General features: G+C 46.7%; 1 long non-coding RNA gene across 8 annotated transcripts in view; it reads right to left on the bottom strand.

Moving 5' to 3' along the window:
- LOC309814430 overlaps positions 1–22,784 on the bottom strand; it is a 372,229-nt gene that overhangs the window by 192,022 nt on the left and 157,423 nt on the right. Inside the window, exon 3 of one of the 8 annotated variants that reach the window (XR_014295675.1) lies at positions 8,419–8,513. The exons of the other annotated variants lie outside the window; for them this stretch is intronic. This is a non-coding gene — a long non-coding RNA (uncharacterized lncRNA). The remainder of the gene's footprint in view (positions 1–8,418; positions 8,514–22,784) is intronic. 8 annotated transcript variants of the gene reach the window in all.

The raw sequence follows: 22,784 nt of genomic DNA, 5'->3' as shown, positions 1-22,784 counted from the left end.
CCCCACCATGGCTTTTTCCCTTTAGCACAAGCATCCATGGTCAGTGTGTTTAGGAGACTGCGGGAAAAAAAGACATATCAAACTATTTTAGTGAAAATACTCTGCAGTGTGAGGCATAACCTGTTTGCAAGCCAAAAGCATCAAGTTTGGAATCAGGACACTGAGGGTCTAGTGCCCCTGATGCCCCTGACTCATCCTGTGACTTTGGATAAGTAACACGCTCCCTGAGATTTGGTTTCCCTTTCTGTGAACCCAGGGGTAGAGGAAACAATGATTATTACATATTTTGTACAGCAGTGGCTCCCTTAATTCCAAAGAAGCCTATGTATAACCACAGTATACAAATCAGGCAAAACAGAGATGCTCTGATTGAAGCAAGGTCCAGGGAAGGGCCAAACATTCCCCCGCTACCCAGCCAAACACACACAATTTTTCTCACCCTGCAGCACCCTCTGATGCTATTTTAAGGAAGAACAGGGTTCTGGGAATGCAATGTGGCAGGCATCAGACTCAGACCCCTTTCCTGCTGAGATATTCCAAGACTGTGTTTGTGCTTTGACATCCACTGCTTTGTCACTCAATTCATCCTGACCTGGAGTGTGAGTGAGTGTGTGTGTGTGTGTGTGCGCGCGCGCGCACGCCACAAACAAATGCTCAGAAAGAAAACAAAAAGAAGTTCCACCAGCCATTAAGGGGAAATTACAAATGCATTTTTCTCTGCCTCCGGCACATTAATAAAAGAGCTTATAAAGCTGCACATGAGTCGAAGAAGGGCAGCCTCACAACAACTGGAAGGCGAGGAGGCGGGCGGTGGGGGGGGCGCTGCTTCCTGTACAGTCACCTGACTTCATGGCCGTTCCCAGGCTGAGAGAGTCTGTCTGTGGCGGCTGCAGGGAGGACGACGAGCTCATGCATTAAACATCAGGGGGACCCTCACAATGTGCACTGTGGGCTGGGAGAAGAACAGAGAGGAGGACAGGCTGGCGGGGGTGCGCTTGTGACATGCCCCAGAATGGCAGTGCCTGTGGGCAGAGACCTAGAGATTGTTTAGTGAGGGCTCCAGAAAAATCGCTGAAAACTGCAGGGCGGGAGATGAAGGAGGGTATGAAATGCAAAAAGTGAAAAAATGTTCTAGTGTCTTAAAGACGGGGGGGCCACCGTGGTCACTTTGTCTCCGCGATCATAGTGAGTGGTAGCTATGTGCCATGAGCTGTGGGCTAGATGCTGGGGGTAGTCATTGAAGTAGACAGATTTATGGGTCCTGATGCTTCACCCCTAGATGTATCCATGCCTTCTGCCCTGGGACTTTGAAGCCTCTCCTCCTAGAGGGTACATCCTTGTCCATTGACTGAGCTTGACCACGTTCCTCGCTTTGGCCAACAATGTTGGAATGGAAGGGCCACGGTGCTTGTTCTGGGATGAGACCTTAAGAAATTATGTGTGTTTCCACTTTTTCTCTTGCACCTCTGCCCTCGCATGTTCTGGTTGGATTGCTGGCCCACAGAGGATGACACACATGCGGAGCTGAGCCAGACACCACCTGCAGCTCAGAGCTGCCCCAGCTGACTCACAAGATAAAACTAGATGAGAAATAAATGCCTATTGTTGCATGCAACTGAGATTTAGTGGCTGTTTGTTATGCAGCAACAGCTAACTGATACAGTTATATATGAAGTCATGCATTTTATTCACCTACTCATTCACTCAGTAATTATTTACTGATGCCTCCATGCCAGGCATTTGGTAGGCAACAGGGATAGAATGGTTAATAAGAAATCTGTGAAAATGGGCAGAGATTTCAGATTTATTAATTTAAGGATTAAACACCTACCATGTGCCAGGCATGAAAATAAGTGTTGCAATTACACTGGCAAACAAAATACATAAGGCCCTACACTCAAGATGCTTACAGACAGCAGATAAAACAAACAACAAAACAGAAAATTTCGAAAAACCCCTGACTGAGAAGCTTGTCTCTTCCTTTTAAACTAGCCACTGTCCAGCAGAAAAGGTGAGAAAGGCAGTAGACTTTTATACTAGGAAGTGTTAAGAACTAGGACGAGATACCTACAGGCAGCTCAGAGGAAGGGACTCTAGGAGCCTCGGGTTGGAGACAGGAAGTAGGTAGGTGAGAGAAGGTTTCTCAGGGCACAACATATCTGAGCTGAGCACTGAAGTTCAAGAAGTTTGCAGACAAAGAGAGGAAGGGCAAGGATGGAGCGCCAGGCAGAAGGTGCAGCAAGAACAAGGTAGGGAGGCAGGAAAGAGCATGGTGCCTGAGGGCTAACACAAACGTCTGCATTTTATCGTAAAATAGAGTGTAAGAGGGAGAGGCAAGAGATTAGGGGCTGAGAGGGACCAGAGCATGAAGGAGTTTGGATGCCAAGCTGAGATGCTTGGACTTGATCCAAAGAAGGGAAATAGCCACAAAAGGGTTTGATACCTGGCTGCCATCTGAGACTTTTAGAAAGGTGGAGGGGCTGGGGTGAGACCAGAGGCAAGGAGGCCAGGAGGAGGCTGAGCAGCAGTCCAGGAGAGGAAGGAGGACACCCACACTGGGGCAACATGGGGATAAGAGATGGCCCCACCCTTGAAATGACGGAATCAGAGACTGTACAGCTGGGCGTGTCCTGGGACCACCAAGTTCCATCTACTCCGTTTGCAAAAACTGGGTCTTAGAGAGGGTGGTGACCTACACGTAAGTCTCACAGCAGATGAGTTTAGGGCTTGGGACTGGACTCGAGACCCTCATATTCCTAACCCCAAGTTCACTCCACAACACCACTGTGTCCCAATCTCTACCATTCGATTAATAATGATAATTACAAGAACAATAATAATTACTATGACCCAACTACTGAGCCCCTGCTATGTGCTAGGCTCTGTGCTCAGCACATTGTGTGTAAAATCTCACTGAATCCTCCCAACACTCTGAAGGGTCAGAACTCCCCATTTTACAGATGAGAAACCTGAGGATCAGGAGGTGAAGTCACCTGAAGTTGAGCCTCAGTGTCTGTCTTAGTCTGTTTGGGCTGCTATAATAAAATATAAAAGGCTGGGTGGCTTAAAGGATAGATTTACTTCTCACAGTTTTGGAGGCTTGGAAATTCAAGATCAAGGTGCTGGCAGATTCTGTCTCTGGTGAGGGCTCTTGTCCTGGCTTGTAGATGGCTGCCTCCTCATTGTGTGTGACACAAGAGGGAGGGAGGGAGGGAGGGGGAGAGAGAGAGAGAGAGAGAGAGAGAGAGAGAGAGAGAGAGAGAGAGAGAGAGAGATCTGCCTTCTTATTATTAGGACGCTAATCTCATTATGGGGGACCCACCTTCATGACCTCATCTAAACCTATTTGCCTCCTAGAGGCCCCATCTCCAAATACCACCACATGGGGGTTAGGGCTTCAACACTGGAATTTGAAGGGGGAACACAAACATTCCATCCATAACAGTATCTTCATTGGGGATAACTGTGCAGCTCCTGTATAGAATTATGGCCAAGGGCTAAATGAAGTGAGGAGTGTAAGTGCCTGGAACCTAGAAAGCTTTCAGCAAAGGAGAGTGACAACAAAGATGATGATAGTGACAGTGATGATGGTGACGATGATGATGATGGAAAAAGTCAGCTCTGTACCCTGGTCTTGACTCCACTGGGTGACTTTTGGCAAATCACCTAACTCTCTGGGCCTCCGTCTCCCCCATCATTCTAATGAAGACTTTAGCCTAAGGCAGTGATTCTCAGGGTGTGGCTCCTGGCTAGCAGCATCACTGTCACTTGGGAGCTTATTGGAAATGTGCATTTCTGAGCCCTCCCTGGACCAACTCTGAAACTCTGGGAGGAGCACTCAGCAATCTGTGTTTAACAAGTCCTCCTGGTAAGTCTGATGCATGTTCAAGTTTGATCTGGTCTACACATGAATGATTTTTCAATTTTTAAAAAATGACATAAATGCTTTCTTGTAAACAAAATCGGGAGAAGGCAGGTACATAAAGCAGATAAAAGTGGCAGTGCTAGGCTGGAGCAGAAAGCAGCGCCCACAGCTCTGCCCATTCTCCCACCCTTGCCCACATGAAGGCCAAGGGGAGGTGGAAGCTCTCTCCACCCTGTGTCAATTCCTCCTGCCAACCAGAGCCCCATGCTCCCCGTCCACCCGCCTCCCACCCTCCCAGCCTCCATTCCCGTTGACATGCTCGGTAAAGTATGGATTTGTTGTGGCCTCCTGCAACCTGGTCTATTTCTTCTCTCCCTCTTTATTTTTTTTAAAAATAGGTTTCAGCCTGTAATTCAGTTAATTATTTCCCAGAGCGCCGGTTTGGTGGCTATGGCACAGCACGAGTCAGGGGAACAGGAGACAGGTCCTCAGAAGCTTCTTTCCAGAAAATCTAATTTCATCATTGAGAAATCTTCTGTCTTAAGCAGGCTCCGCCACCACCATAAATTTACATATTCTATATGCCGCTGCCAGAACGCACTGGGCCCTATTTGCATAATGCTGCTGGAGGGGCTGGCACTTCTCTTGAACCCAAATGCAGGGAGAGCAAGGAAGCAATTATTAAGCTGTAGACATTGGCAGGGAGAGAGGCCTCAGATGGATTTCAACTGCAAACCTCATTCGCCGCCTGGGCTGCTCATTACCCAAGGCCTAGATCCCAGGCTGATGTTGGATCCGAGGGCCGGGAACATTAGCGAATTGCTTTCTTCGGGTTATGTCTATAGCCAGGCTGAGGCCTGGTGTTGGGGAGCAGCTCTGGTTTTCCAGTGTTGATGGTTGGAGTAATCTTGTCCCTTTTCCACCAGGTAAATTTGTTTGTTGGAGGGTTTTGTCAAGTTGCCTTTGCCAACACATCCCTGCCCTTTTCTGTAACATGCTTCCGAACACCTACAAGACAGGTCAGCAGGGGTTTGCCCACCTCCTTCTGACAACTCGCCAGAAATGCTTAGTTAAGAAAATGATCTTCAACAAAATGCCACTTGGAAAAGGGCATGTGGGAACAGGGATTCTCTCATGCCGTGGTGGTCCTGCTTCACATTTATCCTTCTCCAAACTTAGGCTGCTGGAGAAGGTGGGGTCTTCCCTACTGCTGGCCTCTGAGAGGGTATAATCTTGTTTACCTAGGCTCTGGGTCTCAGACTAGGGATCCTTTGATGTTCCAGGATCCACAGGCCACTCTCTGTAGTTTCTGGACCTTCCAGAGCTCTGAGCTTGACCTCCAAGTCACTCCATGACCCACCACACCCAACCTCAGTAGTCCATGGATGAAAATAGCTGCTGCTGACTTGGGGCACCACCTTCATTTTACTCTAGCATTGATGTAAAAGGCTTCTTTATGTTCTCAATACTCAAAGAACAAGTCATGAGCACAGAGTGAACTCCTGGGCAGACTTCAAACCCAGCCCTTCCTGACAGTTTTTTCAACCAAGTTAACTCATGAAACACACAGACAGAAACCCACCTGTCCACTCCTACAGGTAAATTCCATGAGCATACTTGCCAGGTGATGCCAACAAAAGCACTAGGCACACTTGATAAGTTTACCAACAGAACAAAATATCATCATGGGAAAGGTAGAAAGCTGATTGAGGACAGCCAGTGCTTTACTTCTGATATTTAATAATAGACTAGGCAACTTTAATCTTTTCCAGCAAACATCTGTTATTTCTGACGAAGTGGAAATACATTTGCAAATACCAGTTTCACTTCTGGCAGCCTTGATGCTCAAAATTGGTGGAGTTCATCAGAAATGCCATGACATCAGAGATGACCCGTGGCATGAAAAGTTCACTCCAAGCCAGTATTTGAACAGAGACCCAGTTGTAAGAAATTTGAAACAGCAGGTCTTTCCACTGCGAAAAAAAAAAAAATTAAGCATCTCCACTTACTAAGAGGTACCATCTCCTCAAAAGACCTCAACATTTTGTCCTCAGCACTGACTGTCTCATTGCAAGAATTTGGAGGGAATTCACTTTTTCCATGATTGCGTCCAACAGTGAATTATTTCTCCAAGAAAAGGAGATTGCTCCTGATTAGCCAAACCCAGGACTTCAAAAGCACAAATCGTGACTTTTCCAAAGGAAACCATTTTGGCGCATAACTGGGGTTAGTCCTTCAGAGCAACAGATGGTCTTTAAAATTAGAATCCAGGGTGCAGATGTGGGTGTGTCCTCAAGCAAGTCCTTACCATTTCTAAGCCTCAGTTTCTGGATCTATCAAGTGAGGATGATAGCAGTACCTCTTCCTTATTGTCATTGGGGGAATTAGATGAGCTAAGGTTAAATAACCTGCCCAAAGTCACAGAATACTGATGGTCCAGGCGGGGTTTGAACTCAGGTATGTTTGTTTAGCCACCCCGTTGCATGCTGGTACCCACCATGGCACAGCAATGCTGGACAGCTGGTGCTTATCAGTCATAGCAGCTGGCTTTCTGGGCTGAACTGCTGAGAGGGGCTGGGATAGGAGGTCTTCAAAGGGAGACATTCAAGGGAACATGGGGTTCACTGAACAAGTCAGCCTTGACCACTAGACCATAAGGCTCTGGTGACCACGATCCATGGGTGGCAGGTAACCACACTGAGGGCAGGAAGCCCAGCAGAAAATCCAGGGGACATCAGAGGGCATCCTTGGGTTCAAGGTCACCCACCCGCTCAGCCCTGGGTCTCCACTTGTCTGAGCCCCAGGTGTCTCAGATGCCAGGCATGACCTGGGGGGAAACCAGCTGGTCTGACCCATCCCTAAGCTGTGGGAACTAAGCTGTGGAGTCCTGGCCAGCACAGGCCCATGATCCCTGGAGGACAAAGGACTCCTAAGTGATGCTGGGTAAACTGAGCTCCATCCGTCTGTATCTGAGGGAGGAGGGAGGTGGAAGTTATGGTAGTGAGGGAAGGGAGAGCAAAATTCAAAAAAGTGTTCACCTGAGAATGACATGACCTGCAGATGCAGATCGGGAGTGCACACGTGGGCAGGTCCACGCTGAGGATGGAGCGTCTTGGTGCACATGCGTGCAAGATTCCCTGGGCACGTGTGAGTGTGAATGTAAATGCCGGGAAGGTGGGGGCTGTGTCTATCTCTCTCACTGCTGAATTCCCAGCACCTGGTGCATGGTGCGAGATCAATAAACATTTGTAGAGTGAATGCATAAATGTGTGCTTGCGTGGAAAGGTTAAAGTTATCTGTTTTCTAACTTGACAATCTGTTATTTGAGCTTTCTGCCCAGGAAATACATTGGCATAGTGATCTACACCCACCATTTCTTTTATTTATTTTAAAATTTTTATCGATGAACAACATACATACACAGAAGTGTGCACATCATCTGTGTACATTTTAATGGATTGTCACGAAATGAACACCCATTGCCACCCAGATGGAGAATAAGCAGAACATTTCCAGCACCCATAAGCTGCCACGTGCCCTGTTTAGTTACTATCCTCCACAGGTAACCTGTCTTCCAGCCATGTAGAATAGTTCTGCTTGTCTTTACACTTAATATAAATGCAATTGTGCAACTGGTACTCATTTGTGTTGGCTTCTTCCATTCAAAATTTTGTTTGTGAAAATCATCCACATTGCCCAGGGAAGCTGTAGACTGCTTATTTTCATTTTTATATAGCAAGGGTTGGCAAATTCGTTCTGGAAAGGGCCAGAGAGTAAATACTTGAGGATCTGCAGGCTATAGTATTTCTTTTGTAACTGCTCATCTTTGCTAGTTAGTGCAAAAGCTGCCATAGACTATATGTAATGAATGGATATGGCTGTGTTCCAATAAAACTTTATTTACAAAATAGGAAATGGTCAGATATGACCATGGGCTGGATTTGCCCATCTTGTTATGTGGTATACCCTTCTGGGAGTACGGCACGATCTTCCAGTTTAAATGTTGATGGAGCTTTGGGTAGTCCTCAATTTTAGGCTGTTCCGAAGAATGCTGCTGTGAACGTGCTCACACACGTCTTCCGGCACATACATGTTTTCATTTTTCACTTTCTGGGGTGTGTACCTAGGCATGGGGTCTCTGCGTGCTAGGAGGTCCTGTCAAATGGGCAACTGTAGCACCGCTGGTTCTTAACTAGTTGAGCTTTTAGAGTCTCCACAGGGCAACTGTTTTCTCCTCGTCCTGCATGCTGCTGCTCTGCATAGGCACTGCTTATTTCTGCCACCAGGACCTGCCCTCAGAGGCTGCAACTTCACTGCAAGGACACAGGGAAGACAGCTACCAGCTTGCACGAAACATGGCGGATCCATGGTGCAACCTGAAATTGAGGGGTTGGTGACACACAGACCCAGGCCCAGCTCAAAGGAGCCAACTCAGATGACAGGTTTTATAAGCTCAACTCTTCTCTTTGGTACCTTTGCTTTTCCTGCCATTTCATCTCCCACTTCCTTGACCACAATAACTTGCATCTCATGGCAAGCAAAGGGGGCCTTACCTGAGTGACTGATATGCGTGGAGGTTGTATATTTGCATCCCATGTCCTTGAAAGAAGGTCAGAATGTCAGAGCTGGAAGGTCATGAGCCCATGTCCTGCATGTTGTGAATAAGGAAATAGAGGTTCCATGATGGGAGGAGCTGGCCGAGGCTTCCACACTCAGGCAGGGCTGGGTCTGCCAGACTCCAGCCAGGAGCCTGTCCCTAACTCCAGGTCAATGAATGCCTCATTGCTAAGAGGCCCACACTGAAAGGGGCTGGCCAATCATCCTCCAATGGCTTCATCACTTAGAACAAATCCAACCCCTTAGTCCTTTCTGTTCCTCCAACATCCCAAGCTCTTTCCCATCCCAGGGCCTTTGCACATGCTGTTCCCTATACCTGGAGCACCCTTCCCCCTGTGTTCATGGGGCTGACTCCTTCTACTCATTAGGATCTTAGCCAGAGGTCGCCTTCTCGGAGAGGTGTTCCCCAATTGTCCAGTATCAGCGAGACACCATCCCCCTCCACCCACTCTCCATCTACCTCCCTTATGTGACTTTCTTCACAGCACTCAACACTGTCTAAAATTATCTTATTTATTTATTTGTCTATTCTGTGAGCCCCATCAGGGCAAGGATTGCCTTCGTGCCCACTGCTCTATCCCAGTGCCTCCAAGAAGCTTGACGTGTAGTAAGCATTTAGAATATGTTGAATGAATGAATGAATGAATGAACAAATGAATGGAAAGAGCACCTACAGCAGAGGCGCTCACAATGCAGATACATCCTCAAGCAGCGCAAGCTCTCGAGGCCACCCGGAGTAAGACCTCCCCAGTATCGGCAACGGCTGCTAGCTTCTTTGTATATGGAATCATATTGACCCAGGGCTGAAGGAACACTTGCAGTGATTTGTGTTTACTTCTCTGATCAATAGGTATCTCAGTGCTCACCCCAACACTATCTATTGCTGATGGTTATTAATTACTCTGCCTGCCTTTTCTTGCATCTCTTGACCCTTCATGAAGTTTGTCCTTGTCCATCCTCTGCTTTGGGGATTTCCCAGGCCTGTGGCTGAAGTCAGGAGGGGGCCCGAGAGTATTTTCTTCTTCTTCTGAACTTGATGTTTGAACCACAGGTCTAGACTCTGCCCCGTTCTCTCCTGTGCATTTTCAGAAAAGCACCTGTGGAGAGGCCGGGGTGGGAACGTTGTAGGAAAAAGGGCACCTCGGTTCCAACCTCAAGCCTGCCCTTCACTTGCTGTGTGTCCTTGGCCCCACCACTTTCCCTCTCTGGGCCTTGATTCTACTCCCCTTCAAAATGAGAAGTCTCTCAGAGACTCCCTCAAGTCCTGATGTGTTAGGATTCTTCAAGTTTGGGATTCTTCATGAACAGCCTCCACACTCTAAATGCCCAAAGGGTCAAGCAACCCGAGTCCTGCCACCTTTCTTGATTGGGGACATTGTCCATCCCTGTAATCTCTGAACAGCATACCTTCATATATTCATTCAACAATCACTCATTCATCTAGATACACTTCTAACAGACACTTTTGGGGATCTGCACATATATCTGGTATGTGCTTAGTCAGTCACTGTTAAATAAAAGCCACTCCATCCCCCTTCCTCTGGTCATATAAAATGAAGCTCTATCATCCCTATTATATGGATGAGGAAACTGCGGTTAAGGACTCACCCAAGGTCACACAGCTAGTGGGTGGCTGAACCAGGATTTCAACCCAGAGCTGCCTGGCTTAAAGTTTGTCATCTGGCCATTCCAGCTGAGAACCCCAACCCTAAAATTCTCACCTCCTCTGCCCCCCTTAAAGAGAGATCCCTGGAGGTGAACTTGGCCATATGCCATTGCTTTTCGTCAAAGCTAGAGCACTTTAGAAAAGGACTGTGGTCATTACAACAATGAACTAAAGTATGAGTGGCTTATGGCCTGGAGGAATTCATAAACTAGGTCCAGTTAGTTGCCACCAATTAACACTGCACCACAGACCCCCTCCCTCCTGGCACCAAAGTCCTTTCAGAATCAAAAAGACAGACGACCCAGGTCATACCTGAAGAAAGGAGCTACGCACCAAATACCATTTACTATGCACAGCAGATTCCTTTTTCCTAGAATGTGCTGATGTTGAGACACGGAAATACATTCAAATTAACCTCTGAGCGATCCTCTTCCAAATTCCTCATTTAGGGTTGACTCCCTGGCACATGATATTACTAATCCAGAGCTCCAGGAAGGCACACTGATTACCTTGGATGCATATGAGAGCTCCACTAACACACTATGTGGTTCAGGGTGGAAATCAGAGCTCACGGTACAAGCTCCAGCCCCCAGTGCAGCATCAAAGGTCCCCCAGGACCTGGGTTTGTGCCCCGGTCCGGGAAGATCCCACATGCCGCGGAGCGGCTGGGCCCGTGAGCCATGGCCGCTGAGCCTGCGCGTCCGGAGCCTGTGCTCCGCAACGGGAGAGGCCACAACAGTGAGAGGCCCGCGTACCGCAGGAAAAAAAAAAAAAAAAAAAAGTGGGGAGGGAGTGGAATCAAGGGAAGAATCAAAGATGACCCCAAGGTGTCCTGAGCCCCTGGGAGGGTGGATCTGTTGACTCCTGCAATGGGCACGTCTGCAAATTAAATTGGCAGGATCAGTTCAGGTTGGGGGATAGCAAGTTTGAGGTGCACATTCAACGCGCAAGCGGAGTTGGCCAGCAGGCCAGGTAGTTTCCTTACAGATCTTCTACTCCGTGAAGAGTCTCTGCCATCTATCCTTGTTCACACAGAGCCTCTACCTGAAGGGCCCTCCCCATCTCAGCAGGAGCAGTCCCTACCCTCACTGCCAACCTATCCACGAAGCTGGAACACTGCCCCTCTTCAGAAATCTCCCAGCCCCTCTCCCTACAGCTTTCCCGGGCACTTGCTCTTTCCTACCAGAACTTAACAGGCTGACAAAAGAGGAAATATTTAGGAGTTGAGCAGGGGATGGAGGGAATTGCTGCCCTCATATCTCATGAGTGACCGACTGTCTCCTCGGGAGTATGTTGACCTGCCTTCTCCCCCTGCCTCCTGAGGACCCCAGTCTCTTCTTAAGAGTCACAGGCCTTTTCACAATATGCCTTTATCAATATGATTCCAATAAACGTTTCAGTTCCGCATATAAATTCCAGGGCCTGGCTGCCCAGCAGAGGCGACCTGCTCAATCAGCAGACCATAAAGATGTAATAATGCAATTAAAAGGTATGGCCTGTCACCCTCATAAAGCTGCAGATCAATGCAGGGGGAGCTGAGGACATCAGGGAGAGGAATCTGGATTCTCTGCAACATCTGAAGGATGAGGAAACCGGATGATTCAACAGAAGCGGGGAACAAGATACCTGGACCTGGAGAGGTTCCAGCTCCAGTTTAGGGTTCCATCTTGGACCTCTGGCCTCCTTCAGTGGGTTGGATGTCCAGAGATGTGGGATCTGTCTCCAGGTCACACTCAGAGACCCTGAGATTTTTAAACAAGTCCCTTCAATTCTTGAAGCCTTAGCCTCCTCACCAGTAAAGTGGGTGTAATGATAATACTACCCTCTTCCCAAGATTGTTGAGACAGAGCGGACGCAGAAAAACGTAATGCTGGAGGGATCCTAGTGCATAAGCTGCAAAATCAAATACCGACAGGGGCTAGGCAAACGATGGTATGAGCTGGACCACTGAGGCTGGAGAACCCCTTGCCATTCATAAAATCATAAAGAATTTGAGTGGAAGGAATCTCAGATCAAACCTTCTCCATCTTGTTCATTGCAGGCATAACACTGAGATCTGGGGAGGGTGAGGGATTCCGTGAAGCCCAAAAGAGCATCATGGATGGAGACGGGACCAGAACTCAAATACACTGACTCTGAATTTAGTGCTTAAAGCACTGTCCCACTCAGATGTCCAAGGGAAAGAGGCTGAGAGTGGGAGTAAGAATCACTGGAAGAGAGAAGAGATGAGCCCTAATTTACCTGCCGACAGAAGATAGTCAAGGAGAGATGAACCATAAAAGGCCAAGTTATCTCTGGAATGATGGGCACCCATGGATGACCTTGGAAATTATGGACTTGAAACCAGAGAACTCTAAGTTCAAGTCTTATGCTTATATTGCTTCCAATAGTGATATATTGCTTACAAAACTGGCCTTATTCTCCATTCCTCTCTGTGTGTTTGCCATTTGCAATGTGTCTTTGCAGTTCCTTCAGTTGGGAAGTGGAGTCTATTTCTCTACCTCTTTAGTTTGGATTAGCCATCTGGTGGAGGAGATTGTGTGTCTTTTCCAAGCCTGGGCCTCAAGAGGCCTTATGCATTTCTGTTCTTTATTTTGGAATTTGCTGTCTACCATGAGTCTGCTGGAGGATGAAAAGCACGCGGTTCTTAATCCCCATCAACACAGCTCAACAGTTAGCCAAATAACAGACTTAAGGAAGACTATCCTAGATCATCTAGAAGCATGAGTGAGCCCAGTCATGATTAGCAAGAAGCACCCATATGACTGTAGGGCTGTAAACAATAATAAGTGCTTATTATTTGAAGCCACTGAGCTTTGGCATTGTTTGTTACTCAGCAACAGCTAACTGATACATCTTGGTTCCTTACTTTCTAGCCTTATAATCTTGGGAAAATTCCCTCACCTCATCAAGCCTCAGTTTCCCCAGTTGCAAAATAGTGGCAATGGTGATGATAATGATAATGTCAACCCACCAAGGTCTTTGTGGCGATTAAACAAGAGAATGCACTCAAGGCTAAGAGCACAGTACCTGGCATACAGTGAGTGCTCAATATATGTTGATTTCTTTCTTCCAGGAAGCCATGCCACAACCTTGGTCCACCAAGAGATTAGAGGATATGTGGTTTGCTCCCATTTCAGAAAGACTGTAGTTAAATAGAAGCTAGGTCTTGGAATCCCAAACCCAAATCCTTAGGCACCCCTGGGCTCCTCTGGAACCCCTGGCCTGCAGACCAGTCAAGGCAGGGGTAAGTGCCAGGGCAGGCAGCCTTGATGCCGGCTGAGTGCAGCAGTGCAGTTTGCTCTGCTTGCCAGAGCTTGCGTGTTTACATACATCCCATAATTACCATCTGCACAGCCAGCGGCATTTGTTGCAAATGGGCCGTTTCCATCTGTTGAAGCAATTTCCTCAGAGGAATTTGCATTGATCACTTTTTTATGCAAAGCTTTTGTATAGATCATTTTTCCCCCCAATGGTTTTTAATAGGTCTAAATATCTGAAGGGCAGGGAGGGGCCTCTGAAGGAAGGAGGTTGAGGAGTGGGGAGAGTCGTGGTGCGGGGGTGGGGGGGTGGGGGGGGAAGAAGATAGGGAGAGAAGATGTGCTCTTCCACAGAACCCCACCTGTACTCCTCATCTGCAGTGACCCAACTCAACCACCGTTCAGGACCCCTGCCCAGGCAATGCCATTTCACATATTTATTGTTTGCCTTTATACTTGAGCTGGTAGCTCGTGGTTAATGGAGAGGCCTCGGAATGAGGGAAAATGGGGCGTGGTAATTAGCCAAGCAACTGGTGACTGCAGCTCAGAGCTTCGTACCTGAGAGGACCAGATGGACAACTTTGCATATTTTTGACAGCTGTAATGAACAGGGCAGCTCCATATTGATTAAATGTCTGGGAAATTAGTGCAACCCTCTGGAGCTTCATTATTTACTATTTCTGCTCAAATTCTCAGCAAAGTTTATACAAGCAGAAGTCTGCGGTAAGAGAGGGGGAAAAAGAGGAGACAGTTGAACAAGATGATAAATGCTTTCTAGGGGCCCCGACGCAATAGATGCAAAATGGGGGCTGACTGTGGTTTTAACATTGGCTCCTGGAGGGTAAAAATCTAGGTTGATTCATTTCTGCATTCCCAGTGTCCAGCATGGTACCTGGCACAAAGTAGGCTCTCAGGAGATGACTGGCTGGCCCTAGACAGAACATTTGACTAGAAATAAAAATCTAGATTCTGAGCTCAGGCAGAGATTTGAGGCTCAACAGGCAGACGACAGACTGTGCCTTTAAAGTAGATGAAGTCACATCCTTGAAAATATAACTAAATCTTTAGTAAACAAACAAACAAAAATCATGTGGAGGTAAGTGATGTCCCTACCGTTACCCCAGCCCCACAATGATTCTCCTTTTTCTCCTTTGAGCATCATGACACTCGGTGGCTATGGGACACTGGATAAATAAAACAAGATTGGTCTAAACATGCCCCGACAAGGCTCAGGTGGAGTTTTTCAAGGTATGGTTTGCAAAACACCTGCATCAGAATCAGCTGGGAAGCGGATTACAAATGTAGATTCTTGGGCCCTTGTTAAGGAAAAATTTATTCAGACATGTGTAAACAATGGTGAGGAAGACTTCATTCAAGGGGGTCGGGGGTATGTCACTACTACAATGGGGATTTTGCAATAGGTGAGAGATTTGGGGCTCAACTCCAAATGAATGCAACAAGCCAAAGTGGGAATTTACAGCTAAGGAGCAGAACTGGGGGAGAGGGGGCATCTGTGGATGGAAAATTACTAAGAGGCAGGGTAATTCTTTGCTAGACTGATCTAATAGGATTCTTGCTGAATACAGGCCAGAGTGATAAGATATCAAGGGTCGGGGATTAGGAATTTGATCAGATATCAAGGGTGATCAGACCAAGGATGGGGGATTTTGGCTAAACTGACTCAGCAAGATTCTTGCTAAAACTGGAGCAAGCAGGTCAGAGACAGAGTCCATGGTCCACATCTAATCAGAAAGAGGACTCAGAGGAGCCTGACTCAAATTTGGCCAAAAGAGAGAGTCACTGTCACCCCCAAGAATCAACAGGTTAAATAAGTTCCTAAGGGATTCTAATATGCTGCAGTTGGAGGATCACCGTGGGCTCTGGAATCCTGGGTTAGAATCCTAGCCTTGCCTCTTGCCAGTCATGTGACCTGAACAGGTCAGAGTTGCCCAAGTGAAAGGCCTTGGAGCTGTCCCTGGTGCTTCCCTGGGCTTCGGTGCCTCACTCTACTAGTCTGTTTTTCCCACCCTAATTCATGACCTCTCTTCATTCAGTAAGCCATGTTCTGTCCCTCCCACAGATGTCTGGTCTCCTGTGCATGACCTCATGCTAGGAAAACACATTCTGAAACTCCTGTATATGCTCTGACCCTTCTCTTCATTGTTTGTAGAGATCTCTCCTACTTCTTTTATTTATTTTTTTTAAGGCTATTTATTCTTTTTTTTTTTAAGACCATACTTCGTTCAGATTTCTTTTGCTTTTTTTAAAAAAAATTTTAATTTATTTATTTATGGCTGTGTTGGGTCTTCGTTTCTGTGCGAGGGCTCTCTCTAGTTGCAGCAAGCGGGGGCCACTCCTCATTGCGGTGCGCGGGCCTCTCATTATCGCGGCCTCTCGTTGCGGAGCACAGGCCCCAGACGCGCAGGCTCAGTAATTGTGGCTCACGGGGCTAGCTGCTCCGTGGCATGTGGGATCTTCCCAGACCAGGGCTCGAACCCATGTCCCCTGCATTGGCAGGCAGATTCTCAACCACTGCACCACCAGGGAAGCCCTCTCCTACTTCTGATTCCAGAGGACTGGCCACACTTCACCTAACACCTATTGATTCTGATCTTTGGCAAATGCAATCACTGCAACAGAATCTCAATGCCTCCATCAGGAGAAAAGAGAGAAAAATCCTGGGTGGGAGTCTAGGCATCAGACAGATATGCAGATTGGTCTAAGTGACTTATTTGCTATACTTTTTTTCATTTGTCATATTCACAGAGGTAAATCGGGTCTTGAAATCACAGTAAGTCCTCAATAAATGTTGAAAGGATGGAGGGAAAAAGGACAGATTCAATACATGACAGATTGATGGAAATGATGATGATGATGATGATGATGATGATGATGATGATGATGGTGACGACAATGCGGATGTCGATCATGGGGATAGTGATGATAGTAATGGCTCCATTTTGCCACAGGCCCCACAAAGAGTTACTCATTTATATCACTGGCTCCTGAAGACATTTGTGTTTGAGACCCTGGTTTATTAGCTGGATGAAGAAATGGGTGGATGGATGGATGGATGGACGGACGGATGGACGGAGGAGTACAGGGGTGGAGGGAGGGATGGAGTGATAGACGTATGAATGGATGGAAAGAAGGACAAGAAGAAAGGTTGGAGGAAGAGAGGTAAGAAAGTGAGACATAAAAAAAGAAAGAAAAGGAAGACAGTGAAGACTAGAGAAAGAAAAGAAAAATGGGGGGATGAGGGAGACCATAAATTCTATTGTGCTGTAAACACTCATCAAGCAAGACTAAGGGAAAATGAAGTAAATTCATCCAATTCATCACAGAATATTACTGTACTTCATTTACTTTCCCTCCAATTAGGTAAAAAGCCTATTCTATTAACAGCCACCCTTGCAGATCCAGACAAAATTAACTCCTGGTGCCTCATCCAGGCAGCAGGGCAATTGATTCTTTCCCCTAATCCGTTTATTTCATTAGCAATACATTTATCTGGTACATGCATTTTGCCACGCTGCAGCAATGAAATGTCCCTGCAAGGTGTGGGGTATGGGGGAGCGTTTGGAATATTAACCAAATCACTATTACCACCATGGCAGTGCTTAAAGATCATATGTAAATCAAATGTCAAGGGAGAAAATTGTAGCGAGGGCTGTCAGGAAACAATTTAGCAGTGGTTAAAGGCACAGCTCATGGCTGGGTGAATCGTGAACTTTGCAAATGGAAAACCGAGCTGGCTTCCACTGTGGAGGCTGATGAGACTCAGGGGAAAAAGAGTGGGGAGGCTGGGGAAATGCTGGGTATTTGTACCCCACAAAAATGAAAACAAACAAACAAACAATGCATTAGCTTTTAAATATTCACAGCCAGCTGCTATGGTCAGTTTCCACTGAAAGTGAATTTGGCCTATTCAAGAATTTCACCACCATTTCTGTCTTTTTCATTTAGAAGGAGGATTTAATTACATGGAAAGAGCAGCTTTTAAAAAAAAAAAATCTGTGGGCTCTTTATTTGTCCAGACTTCAGGAGGTTGGTTTCCATGTTGCAAAACAGATGATAATGACGATGATGATTTTATTATCACATGCCCCAAGGATGTCTGATCTATAACTCTTTTCTTGTTAAGTTATCCTTTTCTTGGGGAGTTGATCATGTGTGTGTGTGTGTGTGTGTGTGTGTGTGTCTGTATGTGTTTGTAAAATGATTGGTGGCTTACTCTGTCAACGTTCAGTCACTGCACAAGGTATTTCAAGCAGGAAGGATTTAATACAGGGAGTTAGAAGCTTTCTTAATTGTTAGAAACACAAAAAGAACACAGCTCAGGAAATCCAGAAGCACCAGAATCACAGGGAGTATCATAGGAAATATTGGTTGCCTGTCTCCTGGAAATAGATGATTCCCAAAGTTAATGTAGATGCCACCTGCAAAACTCATGCCTTCCTTTTGCCAACACCTTGCCCCTGCCTGCAGCTCCCTCTAGAGTATTATGTCTTCTCCTTTCCCACCTTCAAATCTCATGCAAGGGCTCCTCCTTCTTTCAGACAACTCCCCTCTCCATAAACTGTATCTCATGGAAAGAAAATTGCTTTGGAACTCAAATCATGACTCCAGCGGCAAAACTGAGACCTTGTGCAAGGAGATTCACCTCCGAGAGCCTCAGATCTCCCAGCTCTGATGTGGGCTTAATAGTACCTGGTCACAACAGAGATGTTGCTGGGACGAAGTGTAAAATATCTAGGTACCCAGCACATAGTAGACACCAAATCAATGCCAATTGCTTTTTTTCCTCTTCCTTCTTACCTTTGTGTCTCCCTGGGAAGTTCATTTGAAGCCAATTTCCTCCACAGAGATATTGCCAGGGCAGAGGAGAGAGTTCCCAAGGTTCCTGGTCCCCCTGGGAAAAGTCCTCCTTTAAAGAAAGCCATTAAGGATTTAATTTCTTATCATCTTCGATTCCAACTAGCCAGAGTGTTATGAATAATATCCTATTAGCTGGAGACGTTCAAACAATCACCCGTTAACATGTTCTTACGGCGAAATGATGAAGCGTTCTCCGAAATCACGGTGCTTATCTGCGGCCCACTCAGCAGGCACTCCATCACGCCCACCAACGACACTTCTTGTATTGCTGTCTTGGATTCCAACTAATCATTACGGGGAGGCAGGCAGCGGGAGAGCTGGGAGCCTCCCTTGGCTTCAGGCTTCTGAGACAGGGCCCTGCTTCACTTTGGCCTGCCCCCTGGTGTATGGTAAAGTACCTGCCCCAGAGGGGACTGGAGCAGCTTCTTGAGAGATAATCATTAGGCAAATCACCAACATTCAGTGATTTTGCAGTAGGGAAACCAAGTCAGGAAAGCACTGATTGCAAAATGCATCGAGCCAAGAACAGACAAAAAGGGAGGAAAATTACACAAAGGAGTTATTTAAAATAAAGAAAGATATAAATGAACAGCTAAACTAGAGACATCAAGTTTCAAGAGTAAGAAGAGCCCCCAAGATTGGCTATTCCAGTTTTTATTCCTCTCCCCCCAAACCCCAGAAAAATGTGTCATAGAAGCTGAGCCCAGCAAGGTCTGGCCAGGTAAATTAGGGAAGCACTGAGTAATCAGAGCCCATCTTGCTGCTTCAAAGTATACATCACATGCTAAGGACTCCGACCTGCCCTGCAGGTTAAGACAGCCACTTAATTCTTTCGGTACGATGCTTACCAAACCTGTTTAACCACAGAATCCCTCTTTTTGTCCCTGCATCTGCCAGAAACATTCGTTGGTAGTGACAAGGCTTTCTGTGACACAATGAGCCTAAGTTCTCTTTGTTTTTAGAGTCTCTCTTAAGTAAAAGAGATTTTTCCCTATTTTTATACTGATCTGAGATCAAAAGGAAGTGTGATATGTATTTCATAAAATGGCTCCTTTTGAGAATTTTGGATGGTGATGGTGACCCCACTGAGCTCTGCAACAAGGAAAGAGGAAAAGGAGTTAATAGGTACTGTGTTCCTACTATGTGCTAAGCACTTCAGAAGCATTGCCCCACTAACCCCCCCAGTAATCCTATGGAGTACATCCCATTGTTTCCCCCTTTACAGATAAGAAAACTGAGGCCAGCAAGGCTTGCTAAAGAGCCCCATTTCCCTGAGCCAGTGATAGCCCATGTGTGGATTCTGAGTTCTGGCCCAGAGCACTTTTACCTAGGACAAGACACTCCTTAGTCCTTAGAGTGCCGGGACCCACTTTAAAAATATGCTGATTTTGGGTGTTCAAATGCAGAGGATTCATGGACCCAATAAGGTCCAGAATTAAGGCTACTATGCTTCCACAGTGCTGCTACCAGAGGCAGAACAGTGCCCAGATGCAAGCAGGGGAAGAGTCTACCGGTCCCCACTGCCACCCTCTGTTGTGAAAAGACAAAAACCATCAAAACAGGTGAGACTCAGTCTCCCATCTCAGCGTGCAATAGCTCCAAACATTTCACTAATCCCTCCAAACAACTTGTAAGTTCTTCCTGTTACTGTACCCACTTTACAGATGAGGAAACTCAAGGCCTGGGGAGCTTGTTTACCTTGCCAAGAAGTAAAGTCATTTAGAATTTAGGAAAGAAAAAAAAAATAGGAAGGAAGGAAGCCCCAAGAAAGGACAAATGATCATTTTTGAGTACTTTGTATATGGCCTTCCAGGCTGGAGTTCCTCATTTAGTTTTCTCAGAAATTAGAACTAAGCAGGTGCCTGGCTCCCACTTTACAGATGATGATGCTGAGGTCAGAGGTTTTAAAAGAGTCCTTCCAGACCACAATAGGGTAAGATCTGGACCCACTCCTGCTCCCAGCCCAGACCTGTTCTCTTTCCTCTTCCCTTCCCTCAGCTCCCTGAGGAATTTCAGGGACTGTTCTTATTCCTGGGGTTGTGGATATGGAGGACAACAGATCAGGCACTTGGCGGGTGGGGGAGAGGAACGGCTAGAGGAAGGATACTACTATTTAGGGGAACTTCTATGCTTAAACACTTCCCTGCCGGTTCTCTCTGACCTTGGGCGGCTGCCATCACCTTAAATGCACAGTAATACACGCTCAGTCACTGTTCAATGCCCAGGGGAATGGTTTAAGGCCCTCCACTGGAGTGAATATTTTTATGCAGGGTATAATTCCTTTTAAGACCTTCACAGCGTTCCTGTAGCCTCCACCATGCCCTCTCCTCCGGAGAGCGTGTGGCAGAAAGAAAAGCCACTTTCTAATAAGGGAGCGGCGGGCTTCAGGCAGAAGAGCCCAGGCTGCACCGCCCCCGGGATGAGGGAAGTGTCTGCTTTCTTATTATCTTCTATTTTGTCCCCTAAAATCCATCCTCGGTAATAATAATTATGGCCAACATTTATAGAGTGCTTGCTGTGCATCAGGCCTATTGTAGAGACCAACACTTATAATCTCATGTAATCCTAACAACACTGAGAGACTGGTATCCCATTTTACAGATGAGTAACTGAAACACAGAGAAGGCAAGTGCTATATGACTTACCCAAGGTCACACAGCAAGAAAGGGGGAAGCCAGACTAGAAAACTAGGGAGTCTGGGTTCCATGTATAACACCAAAATACATTCCATCCAGCAACCAACCAGGGGGATCACCCCAAAGAACAAACCTAATCATGTCACTCCCTAGCTCCAAATCCTCCAGGCTTCCTACTGCCCTTGGGCTGGAGATCAGATCCTTCCCCACTGCATCTTCAGACCCTGCCTACCTCTCCATTTTTGTTTTGTCCCACACTGTTCCTGGCTCTCAGCATGCTGCTGCACTGGCCTCTTGTGTTTCTAGAACCCTCCACACTCTTGCTTTTGCCACAAAGGGCCTTTGCATCTGCCCTCCCTCTGCTTGGAACGCTCTTAGCCACACGCCTTCAACCCATTCTCACCTGGTTAACTCCATCTCATCCAAACGCCGCTTCCTCAAGGAAGCCTGCCCTGATCGCCACTCTTGGTCAACACCTCCGTTAGTTCCCTTTGCTGCAACTGCCACGTATCTACTCGTACATTTGTTTAGGAGATTATTTCATCCACATCTGTTGCTAAAATTAAACGGTCCATGCCAGGAAGGCAGAAACCATGATTATCTTGTACACTGCTATTTTTCTGGCTCCTGGAATCATGGGCATCCAAAATATATGCTGAATGACTGAACAAATGAGTCGATGAATGAGTGAGTGAATAGCCATAGGGAAGGAGCAAGGCATCCGGGTTGGCAGAGCAAGTCCTGTAGGGCTGGGACTAGGGTGACGCAAGTGAGGCACTTACCTCTGGCACAGAATTTAAGGGGCACCAAAAAATTGAATAATCAAGATAAACATTTTAGTGCAATATTTTAAAAATTCAAATTTAATGCAAACAAAAATCCACGATGGACAAAGTCTAAACATTTTAAATAAAGTGCCATGTGAGTCACATTGGTCCTTGAGGCAAAAGGGAAAATCAGTAATTCTAATTCTGTCTTTGTTTAAAATTTTGATATTTTGTTCATCAGAGATTGGTTTGCCTTAACTTTCGCTTTTTAAAAAAAGACTTCACTGAAGCGTTTTGTTTGTTGGTTGGTTTTTTACCTCGACTACGGGGATTTTTGATACCCTCCTTTCAATTTTGTGCCCAATGCTTTCCTCATTCTAGTCCTGGTTGGTTCCAGTCTTTGCTTTGCCATCAGGTAGCTCTGCAACCTCAAGCAAGCCACGTGACCACTCTGGTCTTCTCCTTCCTCATCATCAGCAACGGGAGGTGGCCCACAGTCGGGCCCTTCATCAGTGAGGTGGTGAACATGAGCACCAAGCAGGTGCCACAGGGCCTTTGCACTTGCAGTTTCCGTTGCCTGGAACATGCCAGGAACATGTAAATGGCAGCTGCCCAATTAGTAGTGTCATTTCTATTTCATAAATGAGGAAAGTGAGGCTCAGGATATTAAATGAGTTGCTTCAAGTTGCAAATCTTGTAAGCCATGGAGCTGAGTCTTAAACCTTCATCTTGTGTTCTCCACTGTCTCTCCAAGTCCAACCCTCCTCAGTGAGCAGAGGCAGAGCTTAAGAACAGAGCAGGGAAGAACAGGCAGCAAGTGAGGGGCAGAGATAGGACTAGAACCCAGGTCTCCTGGTCCCCAGCTAAGGCACTTTCCTCAACCCCATGGTGCTTTTGGAATTTGCAGAGACTTGTAAGGCTATGTGCAGTGCCCACCAAAGAGCCCATGAAACTATGTAGCTCAGGCATGGGGGCATTTGAGGCATCTTCCAGCGGCCAGCAACTGGAGGCATCCTCCCTTCACGGTGGTCTCATATTTCATGCAGCTCAGAATTCTCTCCTCTCTGACCTGGTGCAGCTACCTCTGCCCCCCTA

The sequence above is a fragment of the Mesoplodon mirus genome, assembly GCF_964341445.2.
Source record: "Mesoplodon mirus genome assembly, chromosome: 13".
Taxonomy (NCBI): Eukaryota; Metazoa; Chordata; class Mammalia; order Artiodactyla; family Ziphiidae; genus Mesoplodon; species Mesoplodon mirus.
This window is presented reverse-complemented; position numbering and strand designations above follow the sequence as displayed.